This window comes from Camelus dromedarius, chromosome 11, assembly GCF_036321535.1.
Source record: "Camelus dromedarius isolate mCamDro1 chromosome 11, mCamDro1.pat, whole genome shotgun sequence".
NCBI classification, from domain to species: domain Eukaryota; kingdom Metazoa; phylum Chordata; class Mammalia; order Artiodactyla; family Camelidae; genus Camelus; species Camelus dromedarius.
The window spans coordinates 17,913,826-17,939,957 of record NC_087446.1 but is presented as its reverse complement, the minus strand read 5'-3'; the positions used below and the strand labels follow the sequence as shown (position 1 = coordinate 17,939,957).

Here is a 26,132-nt window from a genome sequence, read left to right as displayed (position 1 = left end):
TAGAACCAAACCATTGTCCTATTTACCTCATGGTGAAAACTGCTTTTCTGAGGTGACAAAATATTTAACTTTCTAAAGAACTTTTGAAAAGGCGAATATAAGAGAAATAGAATTATTTTTCAGTTATTAACAATTCAATTGGAAAATCAGCATTTCTGTAGATACTCACTCCAGGATAGTTTTTACAGGATTTGTTGGATGGATATCCCTGTTTTGATAGAACTAGGCACAGGTCCAAGAACAGAGATTTAAATCTTAAATATGAAACAGTCCTTTGTTTTGCTTTTCTCATTCTTTGCAAAGCTCATTTTGTGGCTTTAAAAATATTTATTCAAGGGATACTATCCTCAGGAACCATAACCAAGAAGTTGCCAACTTGATATTATTTCAGAGGGTGCCAAAAATGCCCTTGCAAAAGTCTCCCCCAGGTCCACCATGATGCCTGAAATTTCAACAGCTGTGATTCACTCAGTTGTACCGATTGTTGCCATCTCCCTAGAGTAACCTTTAGAGGTGGGGAAGGAAGGAAGGAGGTGTGACGGCTCAGACAACCACAAGATCACTGCCCGGCACCATCATTCAGCCTACCTTTCTCCATATCACTCACAAAGATATTCTGATGTTTTCAAATGGTCAACTGAAACCCAGCCATATCACTGCTATAGAATGTGTTTCCCAACTTATTGAGAAGAGATTTCTTGAGAAGGCCTTCAAGGAAGTTGAAGGGATGTTGGCATCTAGGGTTCTGAGCAGAGCAGAGGTGAGGAAAGGACGAAAGGCCACCAACGGCACTCCCCTATACACTGGATAAACTGGGGACCCACAGAGAGGGAAGTCAGACTGGCCTTTAGGGACCACTCCATTTGCTTCTAAATGCTCATGGATTATATTTTGGAAAATCCTCTTTAGAATTTAACCAGCTATTTCCCTCTTCAAAAAAAATGAGGACATTTACCCATCATAAGACAGTCTCTTTTTCCATTTCTCTCACTCTCTCATTTTCAGTGGTTGCTTGGGATTTCAAAGAGTTCTAAAATGAACCTAAAAACTTTCTTCAGCATCTTTGGATATAAAGTGTTAAGGCCTTAATATTTGAATTCACCTAAGGAGGTTGTGTTGTGTTCTGTTTAGTTCTTAATCTATAATAAACTATAATTTATTCTTTGTGTTGCTTTATAAATGCTTTTCTGTCTTAAGACCAGTGTTTATATTAGAGAAGATAGAAGCAAAATAGGAGTTAATTAGCTCTGCCTTCTTTTGTCAACTGTTAGCATTGATTAAAATAACCAGCTTCCTCCAAATTAAGGGGGAGAGCTAAAGTCTTTGGTTTATCTTAATAAATCTTACAGGATGAACTGATAAATTCATCTAAGTGCACATATAAATTTGATTTTTAAATGCTAATCTATATGGAAATTAAAAAAATTAATAGCCCTAATTTTATATCATTCTGAAGGCATAGATCCTATTATTTGAAGAGAAATACTTTATTTGAAACTCATAGTATTTTTTCAGGTTTGGACTAATTTTGTCCTTGCAATGATCACTAGGTTCTGGGCATATAAAAATAATGGGAGGATTTCTAAAACCATCTTGAGTACTATAAATTCCCACGTGTCATTATCAAAAGGCCTCATGAAACTATTTTATGTAGAAGATCACTGCTGTAACAAATTCCTAAACACGTGGACGCCATTTTGGAACTAGGTAATGAACAGTGACTGGGAGAGTTTTGAGGTACACGCTAGAAATAGATGTTAAAGGTGATTCTGATGGTATCTCAGTTGGAATTGAGGAACAAATTATTGGAAATGAGGAAGCCAAAGGGGCAGGGCTGTCCTGCAAGAGCCATGGGGGATGACACTGCCAACCCAGTGGGCCTGGAAGGTGGGACCTTGAGCCAAAGAGGGTTATTCTCAAGCCTTAAGATTTAATGGAATTTGTCTTGCTAGGATTTGGACTTGCTTGGGACTTGTCACCCCTTAATGCCTATCCTATGCCTGTCTTACCACTGTATTTTGGAAGTATATAACTTGTCTAGTTTCACAGGTTCACAACTAGAGAAGAATTTTGCCTCAGGATGAATCATACCTCAAGACTCACTCATATCTGATTTAGATGATATTTAGATGAGACTTTGGACTTTTTACACTTTACAGTTGACGCTGAAATAAATTAGGACTTTGAGAGCTGTTGATATGGAATGAATGTATTTTGCATGTAAGAAGGACATGGATTTGGAGGCGGGGAGCAAGGGTAGAATGCAACAGACAATTGTGTCCCTCCCTAAATTCATTATTGATAGATATGAGTTTATTGCCATTTTCAACCTTGTTTCCTAGTTTATTTTGTATTTCTTCTTTGTTCCTTTCTTTTCCTTTTTGTTTCTCCCTTAGTGGTTAAATGATTTTCTTTTGTATTGTGCTTGAGTTCTTTTCTTTTTGTTTTTTGTGGTCTATTGTACACTTTTGGTTTGTGGTTACCCTGTTTTTCAAGTATGCTACCCATTACTATATCTACTTGCTTTTGACTGGTAATCATATAGGCTTCCCTCCCCAAATTATATGCTGAAGCCCTAACCCCCAATGTGACAATATTTGGAGATGGGTCTTCTGAAGGTAACTAGGTATAGATGAGGTCCTGAGGGTGGGGCCCGCATGATAGGATTACTGCCCTTATAAGAAGAGACACCAGAGTGCTTGTTTTCTCTTTTTCTCTCCCTCCCTCTCTCCACCTGCACTCACCAAGAAAAGGCCACATGAGGACACACTAAGAAGGCAGGTGTCTGCAACCCAAGGAGATCGTTCTCATTAACCAGACACTGACCCTGCTGGCACCTTCATCTGAGACCTCCAGTCTCCAGGACCATGAGAAATACATTCCTGTTGTTTAAGCTCCCTGGTCTACAGCATTTTGTTATGACAGCCTGAGCAGACATACAAGCACCAAAGTGTTACCTCTTGAAGTTTCTACTCTTTTCATCAAGAAAAAGAGGGATAAAAACTTCAAATGATAAAGTTAAATAGTGAAGTCAATGGGTGATAAAAAGAGATTTATTTATCCTTGGAATAAGAAAACCAAACAGCATGTTTTCCTTACAACACAATAATTACCAGTTATGAAATGATTTTTTTTTTTTTGTTATCAACCGAAAAGAAAAAAAACAACTACAGTACTGGTGGTGATCACTCTTTCCCTTCACCAAAGGAAACTTTTCACTTATCCCTGCCTCTCCAGCATGTTCACTGTCCTCTGCAGCATGAAAATCTGATAAGGCTCAGAAGGGACAGGAAAACTTAACTTCAGTATTTTCCTGCTGAGCTTGAGAGTGCTTTGCAGACCCCAGCAAGATGAAAATCTTGGCTGCAGCGTCAGGAAGAGAACATCTCACTCTATCCCTTCCTAAATTTCAATCTCTGTCAGCAGAATAACTCTACGGAAGGCACTGATTAAGAAATTCGAGGTGGGCTTTCCTTCATGCTTAAAAGGATTATCTCTGAAGGAGAAGTTTCTTTGTTCCCTACATCAGCTTTTTATAAATAATACAACTTCATTAGAATCAGTTTTTCTTTAATCCCTTAAGTTGGAGAGCTTGAGGAATTTGATTTATTGACTTCTTGACAAAAAAAAGGGGGGGGGTTATAGTGGAGTATTGTTCATTATTATAATGGTATAAACATATTGGTATGTAGCTGGTTTTTCAGAGGAAGGATGATCTTGCACACTTACTCCTTATACGGGGAGGCAATAACACACTCAGACATCTCACAGATGACTGTTCATTTCCCAGCTGTGCTGGAGTATTAACTGTTTACCTGTCAGTGAATTCACGTCTCTGAGGCCCAGTTTTCTCATCTGCGAAGTGAGTTACACTGTAAGTCTCATAGAACGTTGTGAGGAATTAAATAACATATGAAGAGGTCCTGCCATACAACAGGCATTGGATCAACAGCAGCGGTAGTTATTATAATAAGAACAAAAATAAATCCTTTATTGTTATTCTGCCACAGACTTTCACCACTGGATGGCAGGTACTCAGTCTCCTCCTCCATGTCTGTGGACCCTTCGCAGTCCCCTGGGAGAATCCCTCAGGACTACCAAGATGCTCAAGATGGAAGGTGAACAACAGCCACCAGCAGAACACTCTCTGCAGCCAAAAGAGTCACCCCAGGTGGAACAGGCTTGGCACTCTGAGAAATGGAAGCAAAGAAAAGGAAACGCCTGGCCTTACTGAATAGGGATATTGCAATGTTTTCAGAGATGCTTATCAGTGGGTGATAAGAAGCCTCTGGAGGTGTCTGAAATCATTCTGGCAGAGGAAGGGCTGTAAGAAAACTGTCAGAATGAGGTCGCCATCCTTGGGAAACTCAGAAAGAATTACAATGAAGGGGGAGCCTTGGGTGAAGACAGAAAGGTACCAGTAAGAGGCCATAACCAGGGAGGGGAGCAGCAGTGTCCCACAAGGAGGGACCCACAAGGAGGGACCCACAAGGGGGCAAACCTGCAGTAGTGAGCCCGCATGAGCCATCAGGGCTGCACACCGAGAGAAGGGAAGGGCACGTAGGGAAAGGTCTCGGAAGGGCCAGGCCCCTGCTGGGTATAGGACTAAGTTGTGTCTACGGTCACCACTGTTACTATTCACACATTTTGACGCTCCATCTCTGAAATGGCTTGGGTCAGCATCACTTATAGCTGTGAAGCAAATATCTATTTAACCTCTTCCCAGTTACTGCTATTAATTAGTTCATTTATTATTCTTCCTCCTTATCCTTCACCAATGAATCAGAAGCAGCTTACAATAAAAAGTGTCTAAACTATAGGGCCCCACTAAAATAAGAAAGAGCATGACCTAATATAGGAAGGAGGAAGGAAAAATATCTGGAGGGCATTTAGGAAATATTTAGATGACAATTAGCTACTCTGAGCTTCTGTAGTCAAAACTAAAAAGAATGATAATGGCCTTCATAGCTTTCAGATAATCTTGGAGATGCCAACAGAGGGTACCGCTAGTGCTCACTTTTCCTGATCTCCTCTCCTTCCTGAGCATGTGGAAAATTGTCTCTCTTAACCCTTTCACAGTGGGCAGGGGCATGAGACTGGTTTTGACCAATGACTTGTAAGCAGAAATGACACATCACTTCTGGACTGAGGCAGTACAAGGCCTTGTACCTCCTCCATGCGGCACACACATCCGTTCAGAGCGGCCACCACATCTAGGTGGCTCGGATCACAGAGGAGAAACAGCTGCTCTGGAGAGTTCCTTGACTTTGTATGAGTGAGAAATAAACTTTCCACGTTAAGCCACTGAAATTTTAGAGTTGTCTTCTACCACGGCGTGAGCCTAGCTTGTTCTAAGTAAAATACCAACATAGAAGGAGCCTGACATAGAAGCCACTATATCACTTATTCCTTTAACCAGTTAAAATAAGATGTATGTGCTTTCTTACAGCAATGTAGACTTTTTTCTGGAGCTAAGTTTTGAGAGGCATTTGTCTGATGTATCTTTAAGGGAAGAACAACAATCTAATGAAAAATGTCTTCAAAAATGAATGAGACAAAGAGTACAGATATTTTCTTTCATCTCAACATTTAATTAAAAAAAACATCTTGGCACATTTTTACACTGTAATTCCTCTGGAGGCTCTAAGCTACTATGGTCCAGGTAGTTTCTGGTGATCCAGGAGGACTCAAAGATGGAGCTGAGACAGAGATCACAAGTCTAGACTGAAGAAGTATTTTGCCTGGCCCACTATGTCTGAACATTTTTTGAACTAGTTGCCAACACTGAAACACCAAGAATGTCCACATAAAAAACCTTGATTTCTGGTTTCTCTTTTCTTAAAAAAATTAATTTTGGCAACACTGGGTCTACATTCCCAAGTGGTGAAGAGTCAGCTGGAGCTGAGTGGCTGCTGCCCCTTTAGCTATAGCTTGTTCTCCAAGTCTCCAAAGTCCTTCCCCCGCCAACACACACCACTCATTCTCATGACCTGAATGGCCCTCCTGGGTATTTGAGCTTATGACTCTAAACTTAAAAGATCCAGGACACTGGACCACCACAGAGCCTCGAGGGCATTTGTTTTGATAGTTTAGGGGACTGGGCTCCAGATTCTATCCCTTATTCTGAATCAATGAGCTCCAGCAGGGAACAGAAGGCTCACTGAAGGTGGAATGATTTGAGGAGGGTTTCATCATGTGTGGACAGGGTGGGGGGAAACCATGGGGTTGAGGGCAGCACTCTGGGCCCGAAGGCATAGAGGGGCAGGGAGTGGTCACAGAGTTGTGTGATGAGGAGGGGGACAACTGGCAGGAACAGTGACCTCCAGGAAAGGGACTCAGCTGGATGGTAGAGAAGAAACCAGGGAAAAGAACACCTTAACCTCGCTGGCCTCTCTGTCTCTGGATTTCTTGTCCCTGCTTGTCATCGGCTGAACTCAAGTGAAACCCAGAGTGCAAAGAAACCCACTGATGTGGTTCACAGAGGTACCTCCTGGAGCACAGAGCAGGGACAAAAGGGGAAATAAAAGGATAAGGAGGGGTGAACAGATGATAACCAGTATGGCTTTCAAGTAGAAATTTGGAGAAGGGATAATTCTACTACTGCCAAATAGTAGATCAATAGATAGGAAGACATACATAGATAGACTATTAACCTAGGTAACTAGATGACTAGCTATATTAATTTGCTAGGGCTGCTATGACACAGCACCATGAACAGGGTGGCTTCTACAATAGAAATTTATTGTCTCACAGTTCTGGAGGCCAGAAGTCCAAGATCCAGGTGCCACAGGGCTCCTTCCTTCCGAGCGCTGTGAGGCAGAATCCATCTCATGCCTCCTCCTAGCTCTTGGTGGTTTGCTGTCCACCTTTGGTGTCCACCTTGGTTTGTACCCCCCTGAGTTCTGCCTCTGACTTCAGGTAGAGTTCTTACTGTGTACGTGTTGGTCTCTGTGTCCAAACTTCCCGTTTTTACAAGGACACCAGTCATATTGGACTAAGGCCCACCCTAATGACCTCATATTATTTCGCTTATCTGCAAAGACCCTATTTCTAAATGCAGTCACATTTATAAGCACTGCAGCGAAGACTTCAGCATCTTGTAGGGGGACCTGATTCAACTCTGACACTAACTTGATTCTTAGACCAGTGGTTCTCAGCTGATGGTACATTATCAATTGTGGGTTGTGACATTTACTGGATGGAATGAAAGGTTTCCATAAAACCTACTCTTACTTTGATTTGTGTTTTCTCATTTTTCCACCTTAACGATAAAATGTATGCCCCCCAAAAACACTGTAATTTATTGTTTTTTGTGTTTTCCAAGTCACCCTAGCATTTGATTATATGCTCAAGAGTATTATTTCTATTTTAAAACACTAACGTAATTACTGTTTTGGGTTTTTTGTACATTAAAGTTTAACAACAACTCCCAACAAAGTAAGTGCAGTGTTTATTTCCTTTGAAAGAAAGAAACTATTTCTCTAATAGTAGAATCCCTCTTCTTTTTTTTTTTTTTTTTTTTATCTTTTTGTGCGGGAAGGGAATTAGGTTTACTTATTTACTTTTGATGGAGGTACTGGGGGATTGAACCCAGGACCTTCTGCATGCTAAGCACACACTCTACCACTGAGCTGTACCCGCCTCCCAGTAGAATCCCTCTAAACATATAAATATCGTTTTCGAAAAAAGGGGACCCAGGTTCTCTGATAAAGACAATATGAGCTCTAATATTTGAAAGGTTATAAATCACTGCCTAAGATTCCTCTCAGCTCCATCTAATTTCTTTTGTAATACTAAAGATCAAAACTGGCCTTCAAATAGATTCTAAATAAACTCACACTTAAGAATGATGCAATCATCTTTAAGATCACATATTTAAGGAAACCGATACTCAAACGATGTCATAAGATAACCAGCCAAAATTACCAGAGGTGGCTTTATGAATTACGTCCAGATTCTCTCTGAGGTGCTGCTGCCAGACTTCCACCTTTATCAGAAAATATCCTGCCAATACTTCTCTCCAAGCCACACAGGCAATCGGGCAAGGCTTTACTTGAAAATAAAAAAGGCTGGAAAATTTCAGCTCAGTCTGGAGTGGTGAAAGACCTCGCTTGAAATATTTCAGTCATTTTAATTGAATATGCTATTTTAAGAAATAACTATGTCTGAGTACCTATTTTCATATTGCATTGCCATGCTCCAAAGCAAAGTCAAAGCCTAGTTATTTCCCCCAAAGTATATTCTCCTGTCAGTCTCCATCCTCGGTTCACTTAGAGAGACCTTCAGGGCCAGCACTTACTCTGCCGTTCGTTCGCTCAGTCATTCATTCCTCTTGATTTATGGAGCACCCACTACGGACAGACTCCCTTCTCTTTGCAAATTCCAAGTGCATTACTATTAGCACTGCCCTCTTGGCCAGGAACTAGGCTTGGTCTTCCAGAACATTAAAAGCTACTCTAAATTCTTTCCCCACTCTGGTTTTCCTTTTTTAAAGGAGCTAGAAGTATTTGGGGACTATGCAAATGCTGACCACCATGGGAATTTTGTTATAATTGTTTTTTAATTGCTTGTGAGAGATTTTGCAAGATTTATGCATAAGTAGCTTTGGGTGTTTTCTAAAGGCTTAGTTCCAACATTATGACTGTTCACTTCTTCTCTAACGGATGGCTTTGGTACTCTCAAGTCTCAACTAGGATGCTAAATCTGTTTCAGAAGAGATCTACAGTAATGTCCAATATGGTAAAACACTGGATTCAAGTCAACTGAAACAGACATGAAAGGATAGGTGGGTCCTAGACTGGGAAGAATGGGATTACTGAAAAGATGGTGAGGCAGAAAGAAATAGGCAGAAATTCAGGTACCAAAACAAGGATCGAGATACGAAGTTGGGCCCAGAAATAAGGTAGAAATTCTCAAGGTCACAGTTGAGCTAATGTTAAGATGTTAAGCTGAGTTACTTGCCAGTAAAACAAAATCCCTTGAATCGCTCCTAACTCAGGATTGGCCTCAGAGCCCAGGTATAGCTAACCCTGCAGAAGAGGTCAAGGAAGGGACACAGTACAGTTTGCAAAGCAGGCCCTGACGGCCCTAAACTTTCATTCATTGATTATTGGTTCCCCAATCACACAGGAACACCCATATGAGGACATAGTTTGGGCTCTGCTTAGCACCAAAGCCAATGGAGAATTCTTTTTAGGCTCAGGAGAATATACACAAATATTTGTTCATGCATTTGACCAATGTATTGAGGGCCTACTCTTGGGCTCAGCCTTCGGCTGTGGATAAAGTGATGCACACGTCAGAAGGTACTTGTACGAGTGAAAGAGTGGGAGGAGATGGGGCCAGAAAGGAAAAGTAGAGGACAGATCACGCAGGGTGTTTGGGCCAGGTCAAGATGTTTGCATTTCTTCTGAAGGCAGAGATTGTCAGATGGATCAGTGACTGGCTCTGAGTTTGTTTGTTTCAGTAACTATCACTTGGTCACCGAGTAGAAAACAGATTGTAGAGGGGCAAAAATAACACTGAGATGGCTTAAATGATTTAACTTCCTACACGCCGGACACCTGGAGGTTACTGCAACGATCCCAGTGAAAAGTTTGGTGCCTCGGACTAGGTTGGATGTAATGGGATAGTGATGTTTTATATTTATTTAGAGGAAGAACCAACAGGATTTGCTGAAGGATGGATGAATGAAGGAAGGAGAAAGTCCAAGTTTTTGGCCCAAGCAGTTGGAAAGATGGCTGTTGATACCATAGTCCACAGTGGAGAAGAACTGTGAAGGAGTAGGTCTGGGAGAAAAATGAGGGGTTCTACTTTTAACAGATTAATATAGAGAAGTTAGACATTGAAGTGGGGCTCACATATAGGCCTGGGGTAGGAGAGGCCAGGGCTAAAGAGGACTTAAAAGAATGTCCCAGTTTTCCTCTGAGTTTTACTTTGACCTTGAAATGTCGTCTAAATTTCTCCTATTTAATTTACTGTTAAAAGTATGTAAAATAGGATTTGTGACATTTATCAATGCTTTAAAATACTTTCTTAAAGCTTCCCCTCAGCCATCTGAAAATGTGACATGGAAGATGTTTGTTTTTATAAAAATCAACGAGTAAACAGTGTCAAGAAGCGGAAAACCTAAGTCCCTAATCTTCACAGAGTTCAAGTTCAAAAAATTAAGAAAATGACTGGAAGGAGTGTACTACCCAATGCTAATACTGATTTCTTAGAAAATTAGCTGGAAGTTATTGCACATAATGTTTTACTTGAATTGAAAGCATATTTTCACTTTAAGACAAAAATAGTTACTGCCAAAATTAGACAACTATGGGTATAGTGCAGAAAATTACACATTTGAAAACAACTTGGCATTTGCCTATGTTCCAAATTTATATGAGGTCTGAATACTTCATACCTCCTTAAGACAAATACGTCATTCGTATTTAATTATTCTCTCTTCACAAAGGTGTCTCTGCATTTAAGGCCAGTCTGATAATATACACACATCCCCTGTGTAATAATGAATATGCATATGAATCATACCACAGAGGCTATCAAAGAAATTACATCATTCTTTTTTCCTTTTCTTTTCTTTCCTCATGAGATCTTCCTCTAATTGACCACAGAAAGATAAGAGCAGCCTGGTTGAGGCATGTTACTCGATTTGCCAAGACTGATTTAACTGCTGTAGCTGAGAGGTGGCTGCCCTCCCTCCCTCTCCTGCCTGTTCATTGACCCATCGTCGAAAAAAGGAGGCTCCTACTCAGAGCCTGAGACAACTGAGACCAGCTTTCACATCCCAGATGTGGAGAATGGTACCGTTCCTATTGATCAGTACTAAGTGAAATGCAGTACTCGGGAAAGCTTAAAAGGTCCTTTTTGTGCTGGTAAGGAAGTTCTTGCACAGCATCTGAGTACGTCTGAGGGAGCATGAAAAGCATGAAGAAGAGCTTGCACGACTCACATGTCAGCCCTCACAGAAAGCCTGCGTGATTTAACTGCCCGCACGCCCGCCTCAAGGGGATTCTCCACGCACCGTGTGTATCACAGGATGAAGTCACTTCATCTATACATTATGATCCCGCTTTAACTAGCCTCTCTCTTCCTGTGACCCAGGAGATAGTTCTTCTTGGTAAAGAACACAGAGACTCTTTTGAATATGTCCACACTTACTTCTCTCTTGCTGTAAAATGTTTTCTGTGTTTGTTTACATAGTAATTTGGAAAAACAATTTCTGGTGGGCAAGTATTGCTCTGTCTAAACAATATTCAGAGATATTCCTGCTGCAAACATTTCAAAATTATTTAACGTGTCTTTAATAACCAGAAATACTCCAACACTCAAAGGCCTGTTTTATTACTACTAATTTTTCTTTTTTCTAAGTATTGAATTATAAGTGTACTGGTATTGTATGCAATCACCTATGATGCGAGTAAAAGGAGTCCCCCCATTGCAGCTGGCAGGAGGGGCCACCTGGCAGTGGATAAGACTCACCATTTCATTGAACCCTGGATGAACTAAGGCCCTGAATAGCAAACACAGCTTTTCTGTTTACAGAGCTTTTATCAAGTTGCACTGTGATCTTTGTGGCCCCAGGGCCCAAAATGATGGGGAAAGTGGAACCAGGATTACGTAGGGCATCTATTCCTACCCCACCCTCTTCCTTAATCACCTCGTCCACAGCTCTCTTCCCCTCTCACCCTGTAGTCTTAACTTGAAAATCTCATCCATTCCTAAAGATGGACCTAATACCTCCCTACTGATTCCTAAATGTGCGCCTCCAAGTCGTCTTCCTGACAGTCTACGGCTCCCCTCACCCCGGATCCCTCCAGACAACACAAACGTAACTTCACCAAAGCGGAACTCACCTTTTCTTTCCCAAGCCCTCCTGCTCCTCTGTTCTCTGTGACAGTCATAGACAATACACCATGTCAATCCCAACAGAAACCTGGGTGCCACCCCAGACTCCTCCAAAGCCTTCCTTCCACCTGCATCCATCCTCTGAGTGAACCCTGTTGGTTTGACACAGCATCTTTTATATCTGTCCCCATATGAAGCTACAATAATAAGATGTGTACCTGTGGGTACAGTTAGGTTAAAAAGAGCATGGCCAGATCAACTTGGGTTCAAAGGAGGTTAGCAATGTTCTTAGGAGAGGGTGACCTCTGAGCTGGGGCTGAAAGGGAGGTAGGTATCGAGGCCATTCCAGGCAATGATGGCAACATAACCAAGACACGATCGCAAGTCTTTTGTTTTACCTAGAACCTAAAGCTGAGTGTTATGGGGAGAACTTGGCAAGAAAGGAAAGTGAAGCAAGAAGCAGGGTTTAGGGAGCGTGGGCAGGTAGGAACCACTGCCAAGGCTTAAACTGAGGGAGGACAAAATCAGACTTACCTGTGAGAAAGCTGTCTGGTGCAGTGCGCAGGGTCGATGAGAAAGGGGACAAGCCTAGAAGAGGAGGCTGTTGCTATAATCCAGGTGCCAGGGAGGCCAGTCTGCACTACAGGTGTGTCTGCAGGGATGACAACAGACAGAGGCAGTGGTGAGGAGGCAGGACTTTAAGCCCCACTCTGGCTCTAATAGGGCAGCTTTGCCATCTCTCATATAGATGTTAAGCTTCCACGTAAGCTTTTCATTTGAAGAAGGGTTTCTGCAGTTGGGAAAGCTCTGATCTGCAGGGTAAAACCTGGCCCACGGAGCCCTCAGACACATGACCTCTGACCAGCTCCTCCTCCTCTCCTCTCTCCACTCCGTGCCTGGCCCTCCGCCTCCTGTGACAGGGACTTTGGGTGCTTCCCACACACACTGTGTGGGCTCTTTCTTGCCACGGTGCCTCTCTGCTTGACGTGCTCACGCCCTTCCCTGTTCTCTTTGTCCTAGCCATCACCTCTCGTAAGGGGCCTTCTCTGATCCCCTCAAATCCTGAACTTCCATCCCCACCCCAGCTCATCCTCCATCCCACGTCCGCTGAGATCAGAATCTTCCTGATCTTCCCACTCCACAAAGAGCCTCTGAACATCAACTGTCCTTCTTTTCTAATCCAGCTATCAATGCTTAAGATAAGCTTTTCTTTCTAATGTACTTTCCATTTGGATGGTTTTTGGTTCTTAGCTCCCCCAATAAACTCCAAACCCCTGAGGGCAAAGTCAATGCCTTCCTGGCTTTTTGTTTGTTTATTATAGGGGAGGGAAGATGTCTCTTTTATCACATCCAGCTGTCCACTGTACTTAGCAACTAGTTTTTAAGTGTGTGTTGATTTAATTATCTTTTCTTTCTCTCCTTCTCTCTCTTTTCTTCTTTCCCTCTCTCTCTCTTACACACACACACACATTTTTAACTCTTTTAATTACACTGAATATTTGATGTCTTTGTAGTCCACATTGTAAAAGCAGATTACAAGTAAGATGATGTTACAATGAAATTCTTTCCCATTCTTCCACTGACAGATGTCCAAGACTAGAATAGACATGTTACACTACTATGCACTGAATTGTGTCTCTCCAAAATTCATATCTTCAAGTCCTAACCTCCAATGTGACTGTATTTGGAGCTGGGGCTTTCAGGATGAAATTAAGGTTAAATGAGGTCATAAGAGTGAAGTCCTAATCCGACAGGATTGAAGATATAAGAAGAAAAAGATCTCTGTCTCTCTCCCTCCCTCCCTCTCTCTCTCTACACACACACACACACACACACACACACACACACACACACACACATCAAGGAAGACACGGCAAGAAAGTGGACCTCTGCAAGCCAGGGAGAGAGCCCTCACCAGAACCTGACGATGCTGGAACCCTCATCTGTCTTCCAGCCTCCAGAACCATGAGAAAATAAATTTCTGTTGTTTACCACCCAGTCTATGGTATTTTCTTACGGCAGCCTAAGTTAACTAAAACAAACATCAAAGTTAGGGCTGTTGGAAAGCTTCAGGGTAAAGGATTTCAGCTTGTACAAGGCCTTTGTCATGAGGGGTCCATTTGGAATATAATCCTAGATGCCAAATGCCATCACATTTTCTCAACCTAAAAATTCACACCCTATCCACTCAAAAACAACAGATAATATGGTCTTAGATGAGAAAAGAATAATTTTATATACAATATATCTCAAATGGAAAATGGTAATACCTAAGGGGAAAAAAAATGAAAGAAAGTTCTTGATAAGACAATTAATTCAGATGTCTTCCTTCCTTGAAGGTCAGACTGTGGTTTCACTCTTTCCAAATGACAGCAATCAATTCCCAGTGGATAACAGGGCACTTTGTTACTTTCAAGATATGAGGAAAGATGTTGTGGTTCTCATGTAATAGCATCATAGATACCTAAGGCCACACAGAAAATAAATGACGCTGGAGAGTCCGAACTCCATCTCAGCACTAATTAAAGCCACTCTTGCGGAGGGGAAGGTATAGCTCAGTGGTAGAGCATGTGCTTAGCATGCATGAGGTCCTGGGTTCAAACCTCAGTACCTTCATTAAAAAATAAATGAATAAACCTAATTACCTCCCCCCAAAATTAAAAAAAAAACAACAACAACAATACTCTCTTGGGTATAGGCACAGGGGAAAAAAGAAAAAAGGGAAGACATCTCTCAAAAGTTTTCTTCCTGTGGACCAACTAAATTCTTTTCATACTTGTAGAATTTCTAGTGCAAAGGTATGACAGTGATTATCTAGAAGCAAAGAACAGAAATGCCTTCTAACATACTCTTGACAGGTAATGGAGCATCCTTCTCTTGAGTATACTTCCCATGACGCAAACTCCTTAACTTCTAAGTCAGCCAGTTCTATTATTGAACATTAAATCTTAGGATCTGAGGTTTAACCAAAACATATTTAAAAAAAAAATCTTCTTTTGCAAATTCCTTCTGAAGCAAGATAAAAATGATGATTCTATGGCTGTTACACCCCCACAAGTGCCCTTCAAATATTTAGAGAGTAAAATAACAGTCACGCCTGATTAAACATAGCCTATTCCTTCTGGTCTAAATCTTTTACTCATTTATAATGTTAATTTTTTTCACTTTTATTACATTGGAGAGAAAGGAAGCCTATGTAATATCATTTTAATAAATAAGACTATGAAAGTGATTAACAGCTTTTAAAATCCCTGTTAGCAGAGCTCAGTCTTTTCTTTTTCTTTTTTTTTTTTTGGAAACTTGCAAAGAAAGAAATGAGAAATATGCAATGGAGTAGCATGGGAGAAGAGAGATTCTCTCCTTCCCTTCTTTAGAGTTTTTTCCCTGATCACTAATTATGCAGACCAACTACAGAACAACTAGACATGGGAGGCGGGAGGAGGGGAAGAACCACAGATCCCCTGAAAAATGAGCACATGAGTTTTTTGTCTCACAGGATTCTCCGAGGAGTCCAGGAATCCAAAAAGGTTAAGAATCACTGAGGGAAACAGCCTTCCATAGACCTAAGACTCTAGCATCAAAAGGGTTAACTGTATGAATAGTCACTAAGTTGGTGCAGAGACAGGAATAAAGAGATTTCATTGGACTTTCAACCTCTGTAGACAATGGATGGTGTTTGTTCGGTTAACTTTTCCAAAAATGACTTCCTGCCAAGCAGTGGGTTGCAACACTTGCTCACAATAGTCCGCACTTCCCACACAAGCCTCTGAGAAAACCCTGATTTCCGTGGACTGTTTCTGAGGAGTGCCATTATATTAGAGTCGAGAAAACGGAGTGGGAGGGAGGAGGGAAACACTGCATTCAATTCTCCTACAATCTATTTTTAACACGCCTGAGAAGGTTTTGAGCTATTAATGTAATGAGGCTGGATTCAAAAACAAACAAAAAAAAGAGCAGCAGGGCAGCAAAGGCCCACCGGGGAGGGCGAGGTGGCTGAGTCCACAAGGATGCCAGCAGCTATTTCAGTATCACATGGATGTTCACAATACTCATCACCTTATCATTCAACTGGGGGAAATCTTGAGAAAAAGCAAGTGTATAATATGAATGAGTTAGCTTCTCCGTTGATTTTGTTTTTCACGGTCTTTGGTGATGCTTCATAATTCCCTGTAGCCCAGCTACTGAATTTTATGTTTCACATGCTTATCAGGGGAAATTTCTAACATCCTCCACCCTGGTACTGCTCTAGGTTCTTTTTTCTTTGGTCATAAAAAAAAAGAAAATACAGATTTGATCACCATGGCTGGGATTCAGGGCAGGTATTGACTGCTAAAACACCCAACGAACAGCTTAGCTAGTGTAGCATCATTCAAGGTCAAGATGCAGCAGATTTTATGACACTGTGATGGCCGTGATGCTCTGCTGTTAAACTTCAGAACGACAATGCAATCAACAGCCATCACTCAGGGCAAATCTGAGACCCTTACGTGTATTATTTGTAAACACGTTTTGCAAGTTCACCCTCCCTTTATTCTCCAGAAGACCAGGTTGTCAGCCTGATTACTGGTGAACTAAGCAGGCATTAATTAAGAAAATTATAATAGCAGTAATAGTAATAATAGCAGCTAGAATCCGTTAAATGCTTGATAGTGATTATATACAGTACTGAGCACTTTACAAATGGTGTCTCATTTAATCCTTGTTTCTCCCATTTACAGACAGTAAAAGTGAGGCTCAGAAAAGTCAGTTACTTTTACATTACAAGGCAATGCTGCTAGTAAGTGGTGGAGCTGAGATTTAAATCAAATTCCATCTTTCTCCAAACCTCCATATTCTTAACCCCTATAATATATATACTATTTTTATCCATAGTCCTGGTCCACCCTGTGAATCACAAGAAATTTATATCAAGCAAGATAAACCACTTTCTTCTTAGAAAAATTTACCTGGCACTGTGTCTTAGAATTTACTGCTCGGCCTCTCCAGTCTCCCAGTTGAGGTGAGGATGGAGGAAAAGAGAGCAGGCAGGTGGAGAAAACATGTCATCCGGTGGGCTCTCATTCTGCAAGACCAGCATCTTATTATTCCTTGGTCATCTCAGTCTAACATTCAACCTAAGAGAAACAGCTTCATACATTAGTCCAGCTCGTCTCAATGGAGCTTAATAATCTGCCAAACACCAAGCCATCCTACTAGTATTGTTACTGCTATGAGTATATCGGTATCCTGACTAGTACCTACAGAACAGAACAGGACAATCATATTTCTTGACCAGGGGGCTATTAGGCCACTTAATGCTCTATGTGTCTTTTCTTTCCTTTTATTCTCTTTATTATAAATGTATAGGTGCAATAAAATAATTCACTAAAATGTCTAAAAAGAGGCATAACTTGAACTTGTCTGAAAGTTCAGGGATAATTAGAAATGGGAATACTTGGCAAAACTTCAGCATGAAAGGAAACAGGATGAAAAAAAAAAAAGATTGCCCAGATTCACAGCGACATATGAAATGGATTTCTGGGATGTGATTCTCTGAGCCAGCCTCAATTCTCAACTCTCAGCATCTAACTTTCCCTCCTTGGCCCACTTGCCTTCTGTTTTAAGCTGCCTCCTATCCACAGATCCTTATGCCACTTATGCTAGGACAAAAGTTATGCTTATTACTGATAAATGGACAATCTCAATGATATTAAAATTAAGAAGGAAAAGAACCCTGAAATTTCTATGTAGAGCCAAACAATTTTACAAAGCTGTTTTGTTTTCATTAAGTAAATCATATATATTTATTAGAGATCATTTAGAAAATATAGAAAATATAAAGAAAATGAAAATTACCCATATTCATAGAAAGTGGAGATAACCACTATTAATTTTTTTAACTTCTTTCAAATATTTATTCTCTGTCGATATTCATTCATTCATTCAACAAAAATTATTGAGTATCTACTATGTGCCAGGCAATGTTCTAAGTGTTGAAGATACAGAAGTAAAAAAAACAATGGCAAAAAATTTCTACCTAATGGAGCTTATATTCTAGTTGGGGGAGACAGATGATAACCCCCCTAAAATGAGGAAATTATGTGGTATACCAGAAGATGGCAAGTGCTGTGGAGAAAAATACAGTTGGGAAGAGGGATTGGGTGTTTTGGGCTGGAGTGAGGGTTGTCATTCTAGTTAGGGTGAGTCAGTCACTAAGAAGACGACAGTCCAGCAAAGCCTTGGAGAGGGTGAGACACAAATCCATACAGATAGTTCACAAAACAACCTCAGACTAAAACAGAATACGAAAAGAAGCACTTGTTTCTTGCTCAGTTTTGCTGCTGTCCTGGGGCAGCTTTGTTTCAGGTAGCAGTCACTGGAGTGGTCCTCCTCTGCCCGTTTCTTATCCTTCTCCTGAGACCAGGAGGCCCTCAGAGGCTTGTTCTTTTCATGACAGTGGCAAAAAGGCAAGAGCCACCACTCAGGCATATTTTAAGCATTTGCTGGCACTATGGATGTGAAAATACCATTTGCCAAAACAAATCACATGGCCAAGCCCAAGGTCAAAGTGGAGAGACTCTCATATAGAAAAATGGAGGTGAGGGAATAAAGCGAATATTTTTAAACAACAATCTAGTCCTGTCTAATGTTTACAAATAGTCATATTCATTTCATATGCAAAATGTATTCACTCCCATCTCAAGTCCCTCCACCCAAATCTCATCCATTAGATAACATCAGACTCAAAGTCCAGGATCTCAGGACCCACATCAAGTCTAGATGTGCCTCCTCTTTTTCAGAAACCCAAGATCGAAATGGGCAGACTATCTCCCTCTTCTCATCCAAAATACAATAACAGAATAAGGACAGGATAACCACAATAAACAATCCCATTCGAAAAAAAGGCAAGAATGAGAGACACGTGGCAACCAATGGTCCATAGCAATTCTGAAGGCCCACTATAAATGTGTTGCAATGTTCTCCCAAGGGGAGAAAATGTTTCTTGGTTTGGTCCAAGTTCTGATCCCTGCAAGTCTCTGCCTAGTCCTTTGTTCTCCAAGCTGTTGACAAAGCCCTCTATGGGTGTGGTGGACATCCTTCCTTCTACATTCTCTTCCTTGGCCTTCTGACAAGGACGCTGGAAAATATACCATTCCTAAATCCTAAGTAGCTTTCACAGCCTGCTTCCTGTGAACAGAATGCTAAGATGTCATTTTTTTAAACTCATATAGTCTTAGTCCCTGTTAGTCCAGCCTGGGGTTGTTTTCATCCAGGCTGGAGTTAGTCCAGTTCAGTTTTCTCAAAGACTTTGGGGTACTCCTGTGTATTAGAGTCTAATCAACACCATTTGCTGAAAACCACACCCATCATTCTTTCTGAGACACATCCCTCTTTTCAGACTCAGTTATATGTACTTCAGGCACATCAGCTTCTGTAAAGTACACTTAATGCAATTCGACAATAATTACTTATTTTTCCTCCTTTTTTTTTTCTTAATTACTTATTTTTCAATCATAAGTTTGCAGGTCATTTGGGGCAACTCTGCTTCAGCATGTAGATTCACATTATGGGGGAGCTGGGGTGGCTCTGCCCCATGAATCTTTTATTCTCCTCCTGGGACCAGCAGGCTCTCCAGAGGTCATGTTTACTCAGGGCAATGGAAGAAATGCAAGAGTGGCCTCCAAGTGCACTCTGGAAATGAATGAAAGGGTGGGCACATAGACACCTACCCTCCTTGTGCCCAGATGGGCACATCCCTTTAGTTCCTTTACCAAACCAGTGATGTGGCCCCACACCCATTGCAGAAGGGCTGAGAAATGCAGACCCTGGCTGGGAAGCTGCTTCCCAGCCATGACTCTACACTGTGGAAGGGAAGCTCAAATCTTTGGAACTCAACTGGCCTCTTCCACAATGATGGAGAAAAGTTTCACTATACAACCTTACACAAAGGAAAACACATTAAAAATATATACAGTATAATGTCACTTCTATGACCTATCCAGAGAGCTCAATGTGGTAGGAGATGTTAATGTATTTGTAGATCTAGATGAATAGAGAAAAAAATCGAGTTATATATTACAAGTGGTTATTGACACATAGGGAGGTTACAAGCAGTTTTATTTTCTTTTCACTTATATACAAATATGAAAAATTTATACTCTAAAAATTAGGGTAAATTTTTTTCTTTTTAATATTTTTAATCAATAGCACTAGCTAGAGTATTAGACACATTATAATCTCTTCTCTTCAATTGTGTACTGTTTTTCCTACACAGCAATTAACAAGAACGTGTCAAAGGGAGTACACATATATATCAATGATACATTCCCTCAGCCTATTCTGTCTTTAAGCAATGACTTGTTTTTGCTGTTCACCTAGAAATAATGGCACATTTTGGAGAAAATTGCTCCAATGACTTTTCTATAGAATTTTTTTTTAAAAAAAAAAAGCTACTGGAGAGAGCAGTATTTAGATGAAATGCTAAAATGACTCAACTACAGAGATAAAAAATTGCCTGTAGCTTAGAAGATTTTATAATATGACAATTTGTCTTAAAGATAGTTAAGAAATAATTCTCCAAGAAAAAGAATATCTCTGAAATCAACTATTTAAAATCTGTAATATAGAGTAAAATTTTTATAATGAGAAAATAATAAAATGCTATAAAAAGCACAAACAAATTTCTTTTTTACAGCATAGTGGTATTTGCTATTTTCTCTAACGATCTGTCGTAAGACATTGTCATTCTTTTTTCACTTTTTCCTTCATTTTAGAAAAAAGAAGTACCCATTTTTAATTTCTGTCATTTCTTTCGAAAGAAATGATTACACTTGGATTTTTGGTCTGCCACCAATCTTGATCATTCTTCTGAGAACACTCACAAAACCTTACATTACTCTGGATATGTCGACAGGCAAAGGCATTACCTTTCAGCACACAGAAAGAGCAGGGGTAAAGGCTCTCTCCTTGTCATTTTAAAAGGAACTATTTCAGTGGCCTTGGGGTCAAGCTCTACGTCAGCAGATATGTTCCCAAGAGACAGAAGAGCTCAAGGGGCATAGAAATTAATGTTCCGACCTTTCCCCTGTGGTCTCTCTTCTGAATAGATTCATGTTGACAAAGAGTCACTGTCATCTTACATTTGGTCATCTCTATCCACCAAAGGAGACTGAATGTGTACTATCCAAACCATTCACTTAAATTACTTCTCATGAAGGTAATTTGTAAACTACAGTTCAAGAATTTCCTTTATAAATGATTTCTTACTGCTAGTGAAACTGCAGTCTTCAATCATCAGAAGCCAAAATAAATAATGAGTTTTAAAGTTTTATTCCAAGTTTTATTCACCTAAATCTAATGTTTTAGTCCCCATCTTGATCTTTCTGTCACAGAACCCTTGCCAACTATCCCCTGTAAAGAGAAAACTTTTCAGAGTATCATAAAATATAAAGAGGCAAGGTACAAGACAAATCAGCACTAGTCCATTTTTCCATGAAGGTTAACATCTAATTGGGAAGATAAAGCAGATGTGGAAAATTATCTAGAAACTACGATAATAATATTATCAGTGTGGTGCCATTCCACGTGATAAAAAAGCAAGAAATTTCCCTCATGGAGTTCACTGTCTCCCTCTGAATTATTTAAAATCCTGGAGGTTTACATGGTGCAAAGGGGATTTGGTCTGCCACCTCCTGCCTATTGGAGAGGTCATTTATATCTGCAACATACTCAGTGCCTAATAATGAGGTCTCCAAGGAGAGACTGCCTGGGTCTCTGTCTTTGAATTCTGCCACTTTCTAGATTTGGTAATTTATTCCCTCCCTTGGCTTCAGTTGCCTCACCTAAAAAATAGGTAGAGAGAATTAAATAAATTAATTCTTGCAAAGAGCTTAGAATAGTGCATCGTATGTAGTTAAGTGCATGATGAATATTAGCTATTAATAGGTTGCTAGCCGCCACACGGTGTTATTGTTGAAAATGTGTCCTCCAAAGCTGCCTACTCTGTGATGACACATCACTAGCTATTACCGTGCAGGTTACCATCCGACCTCCTCAGGGCTAAGCGTGGCAAAGGATGACCCACACTTGGACTCCACAGGGTTGCAGCTTTGACTTATCAGCTCTTTAGGGGCTACTCCCAGCCATCTCACAGAACAACAGCCAGCATCCACAGTGCGTGACTGGGAATGAGTCAGATGGTGACCTCTTCAAAGACCCTAACTACTGCCACTTTCCCTTCCTGTAAGAGATCCATGCAAAGAATTAAGACAACTTCTTTGTTATTTTTTAATTAATTAATTAATTTTTTTGTTTTGTTTGTGGGGGACAGTAATTAGGTTTATTTATTTATATTAATTTGTTTCTTAATGGAGGTACTGAGGATTGAACCCAGGACCTCATGCATGCTAAGCATGCCCTCTACCACTGAGCTATATACCTCCCCTCAAAATAACTCTTTTTTTAATCACAAAGTCATGACACATGAAGGATGTAATTATATACTTTACCGTAGAACATAGGGTTACCCACAGGATCACCACTTCAGTCCAGCTAGGGAGACTTCTGAATGGGGATGCCTTCTGTGACTCAAAGGTGATTACTCCCTAAAGAAGTCTCCCATAAGATGCTTCTTCAGGCATCCTACACTTTCATTTATGGGGTGAAGGGCAAGGATGTGGACTGCCTTTGGTGATTCCATCATTATGTGCCCTCTCATGAAAGAAGAAAAGTTTAATCTCTGATGAGGTGTGGCACTACCATAAAAACAAAAAATTATTTATTAAGTACATATAATTTATCAGACAACAGGTGAAGTACTTCATATGTGCCATCTCATTTAATCTCCTACAACCTTCTGAGGTAAGCATTACTATTATCCTGTTTAGTGAAGAAGAAATTGAGAAGATAAAGAAGTTAAAATTATATAGCTGGTCAGCAGTAGAGGTGGTATTCAGATGCTATAATCTGTGTACTTACCCAATCTGAAGTATCTACACAGTAAAGGAGTGGCCCTAGTCTATTGAGATTAATCAAAGCTGGCTACCTTTTCCATTAAAATGTATTTTGGGAGTGAAAGAATGATGGTTTAGGAGAACATAGCATAGTAGTGCTGAATGTAGGTTTTCTATGCATAGAAAAGGATCTATGTTCATTTGGGAAGTTCAGGCTAAATTATACAATTAATTCAATAACTTCTATAGATGTTAAATAATTTTCTATTTTCTCCTTAGGAAAGATTATTTGAAACGAAAGAGTGAAAACAATTAGCCTTGAACTAGAAATGGCAGTCACTGCCTATCTGCCCATTGCCTCTTCCAAATAAGTTGCTTCTGCCCAAGGCCTCCAGAACCCTGTTTGAACCACACCATTTGCTTCCCACTACTGACCCAGATGGGAATAACTGATCCAAAATGAGCCAGTCCATAGGTTAAATTGAATCAATTAGATATCCACTCTTCAAATTTCAAGAAATATGGCAACTAAGCCAAATGGTCTTTGAGTCACATTAACAGTAGACTACAAGAGGAAAGGGTCATGTGTCCCGAAGGCAGAGGCTTGGCTCCCCACCCTTCCAAGGGAGGCCTGATTATTATTTCTTGCAAAAAATCCACTTTGTTCAGTGCTTACAAGAGGTTCCTATTCCTGTAACCAAATAATTCTGTTCAAGAAAATACTTAATAAGCATCTGTTACATATCGAGCTCAGTACTATCCTAAAAAGCACTCTATTGTATAGGTACATCTTTTTCCATTTTATAGGCGAGAAAACTTGAGACTCAGAGAGGAAAAAGGGTTTTCAAAATCACACAGCAAAAATATGGCAGGCCTAAGATCAAACCCAGGTCTATTTGATTCCAAAGCCAGTAATCTTTACATTTTCAAACATCTCTAATTACACTTATATATTTATTGTGTATGATATTGTATCACTTATTGCATATAATATTGTATTGTATTATAGATAATATAAAAGTAAACAATGCTTAAATCAATGCTAACATGACTTAATAAAGTTAAAGATTTCCAAAGCCATATTAATCTAACAAGAGATTTTTCTTATATAATAATAACTCAAAACAAACTATATTTAGGCTTCTATTTAGAATGTATTACTCTGGAAAGAGTGGTGCTCCTGCCCTTTGAAGAAAAAAAATCTAGTAATCTGCAAATTCAAAACTTTCATCAAACATTTGAGGTCTCAGGGCAACAAATGAACCCCAAATCTAAAGACAGATATGAGATGAGAAGGACAGGTCCTTGTTTACCTGGGGAAGACACTGGGAAACACATACGATGGTAAGAAGAAAGCAATCAAATTTTTTAACAAATTGTTAAAAGCCAAGTGTAATCTAGTACAAGAGTATAGAAACGCTGGCAACTACAAACACAAAGGGGTTTGCACCTTTGCACCTACTCACAGACTCTTCTCCAGGAACCTCACCAAGTACTCACAAGAGAGACTTGGGGTAAGTAAAGAATTGGAAGAAAGCCCTTCTGGGGTGAGGGTATATAGCTCAAGAGGTAGAGCGCATGCTTAGCATGCACAAGGTCCTTCCCCAGTACCTTCTCTAAAAATAAATAAACATAATTACCTCCCCCCACCAAAAAAAATAAATTTAGAAGAAAGCCTTTCTTGCAGAGAAGGCCTGAGGGGAAGGAATGTCACCCACTAGAGAATGGATTCTTCTCCCCATCTTCCTTAGTAACCAAAGCCTTAAGCCAATGAGGAAGGACACTGACAACTCCGTCACTCTTGGGCAAAAGTCAAGACCCACTGCACCTGGAGAAAGGGAATAGAAAAAAGTTCTCTCCCTCCAAGGACAGGACATCATCTGAGCTCAGACGATTAGTGGTCTCCTACAACTAGGGAAGGGAAGAATAATTTGAAAGCCCTACCCCCAAGGCTCAGGGACACAGTACTCCTAGTATAGCAGAGACTACCCTGCATGCCCACCCTGAACAATGAAGCCAGCAAGCATTGAGTGAAAAATAAATCAGCCTGCTGCTGGGAGAGGGGAAAGAAATTGGAAAGAGACACTGTCTGAGGCACAGGCACAAAGGGAAGACCTCAAGCTGAAGATGGAGCAGATATTGAGAAAAATTCTCCAACAAAACAGCTACCACCCTAAGGACAAGGAATTTAAAGGCTATGATGTGCTGAGGATCATAATAATAATAAAACCATACCCTACTCAATATCGCCTCCACCTCTGAAACCTACCCAAAAAAGGTGAACATTTCCAAGCACAAATAATATTAATTGCAGTCTTTACTCTTCTACATTTAAAGCCAAACAGTCAAATAAAGCATACAACACACAAAGAGCAAAAAGTAAGCAAAAAAATAACACATTGCCAAAAGATAAAGCAATCAACAGAACCAGACTCAAATATAACCTAGATTTTGCAATTAACAAAGCCTTTAAAATATGATTAATATGTTGAAGGGTGTAATGGAAAAAGTGGACATCATGCATAAGCAGTTGGGGAATCTCAGCAGAAAAATGAAAACTATAACACCAAATCACATGTAAATGGTAAAGATGGGGGGAAAAAAGGTAACAGAGATGAAGTATGCCCTTAATGGGCTAATCAGCATACAAAATTAAAGATAGGTCAATAGAAAAAAAAAAAGCACACACAAAGAAAAAAAATTTTTCAGAAAAAGAAAAAGAGCAGAACAGAAAATCCAAGAGTTGTACAGTATTAAACAGTCTAATATCTATGTAATTGGAGTCTTAGCAGAGAGAGTGAGAAAAAGACAGAACAAATACTGGAAGAAATAATGGTCAAGAATTTCCCCCAAGTTAATGAAAGACATCAAACATAGATCCAAGAAGCTCAGAGAATACCAAGTGGGATAAATATATTTTTTTTAATTTTTGGCAGAAAAAAAGAATGATATCAGACAGAATTTGGATCCACACAAAGAAATACAGATACGGAGACGATAAATGGAGATACATACATAATTCCTTTTTCCTCAATTTTACTTACTCTAAGAGCTAACTGTCTAAAGCAATAATAGAATCATCGTCACGTGTGTTTACTGCATATGTAAAAGTATAATATGTGACAACAGCTCAAAGTATTGAGAGGGGCAGAGAACTGAGAATATACCTACTATAAGATTTTTACACCTCACCTCACAAGAAGTGATATACTATTTGAAGGTTAATTAAAATAATGTGATTGATTAAAATACATATTTTAAAACCTAAGGAGATTAATAAAAATTTTTGAAAGAGGCACTAAAAATAATCCAATAATGAAAATAAAATGGAATCCTAAAAATATTCAATCT

At 39.9% G+C, this 26,132-nt stretch overlaps 1 long non-coding RNA gene across 1 annotated transcript in view; it reads right to left on the bottom strand.

The window, feature by feature from the left end:
- LOC116156465 (uncharacterized) overlaps positions 1 to 26,132 on the bottom strand; it is a 196,652-nt gene that overhangs the window by 71,287 nt on the left and 99,233 nt on the right. The window contains exons 4-6 of the long non-coding RNA XR_004140296.2: positions 16,797 to 16,912; positions 12,385 to 12,502; positions 11,859 to 12,002 (exon numbers count right to left, since the gene is read on the bottom strand). This is a non-coding gene — a long non-coding RNA (uncharacterized LOC116156465). The remainder of the gene's footprint in view (positions 1 to 11,858; positions 12,003 to 12,384; positions 12,503 to 16,796; positions 16,913 to 26,132) is intronic.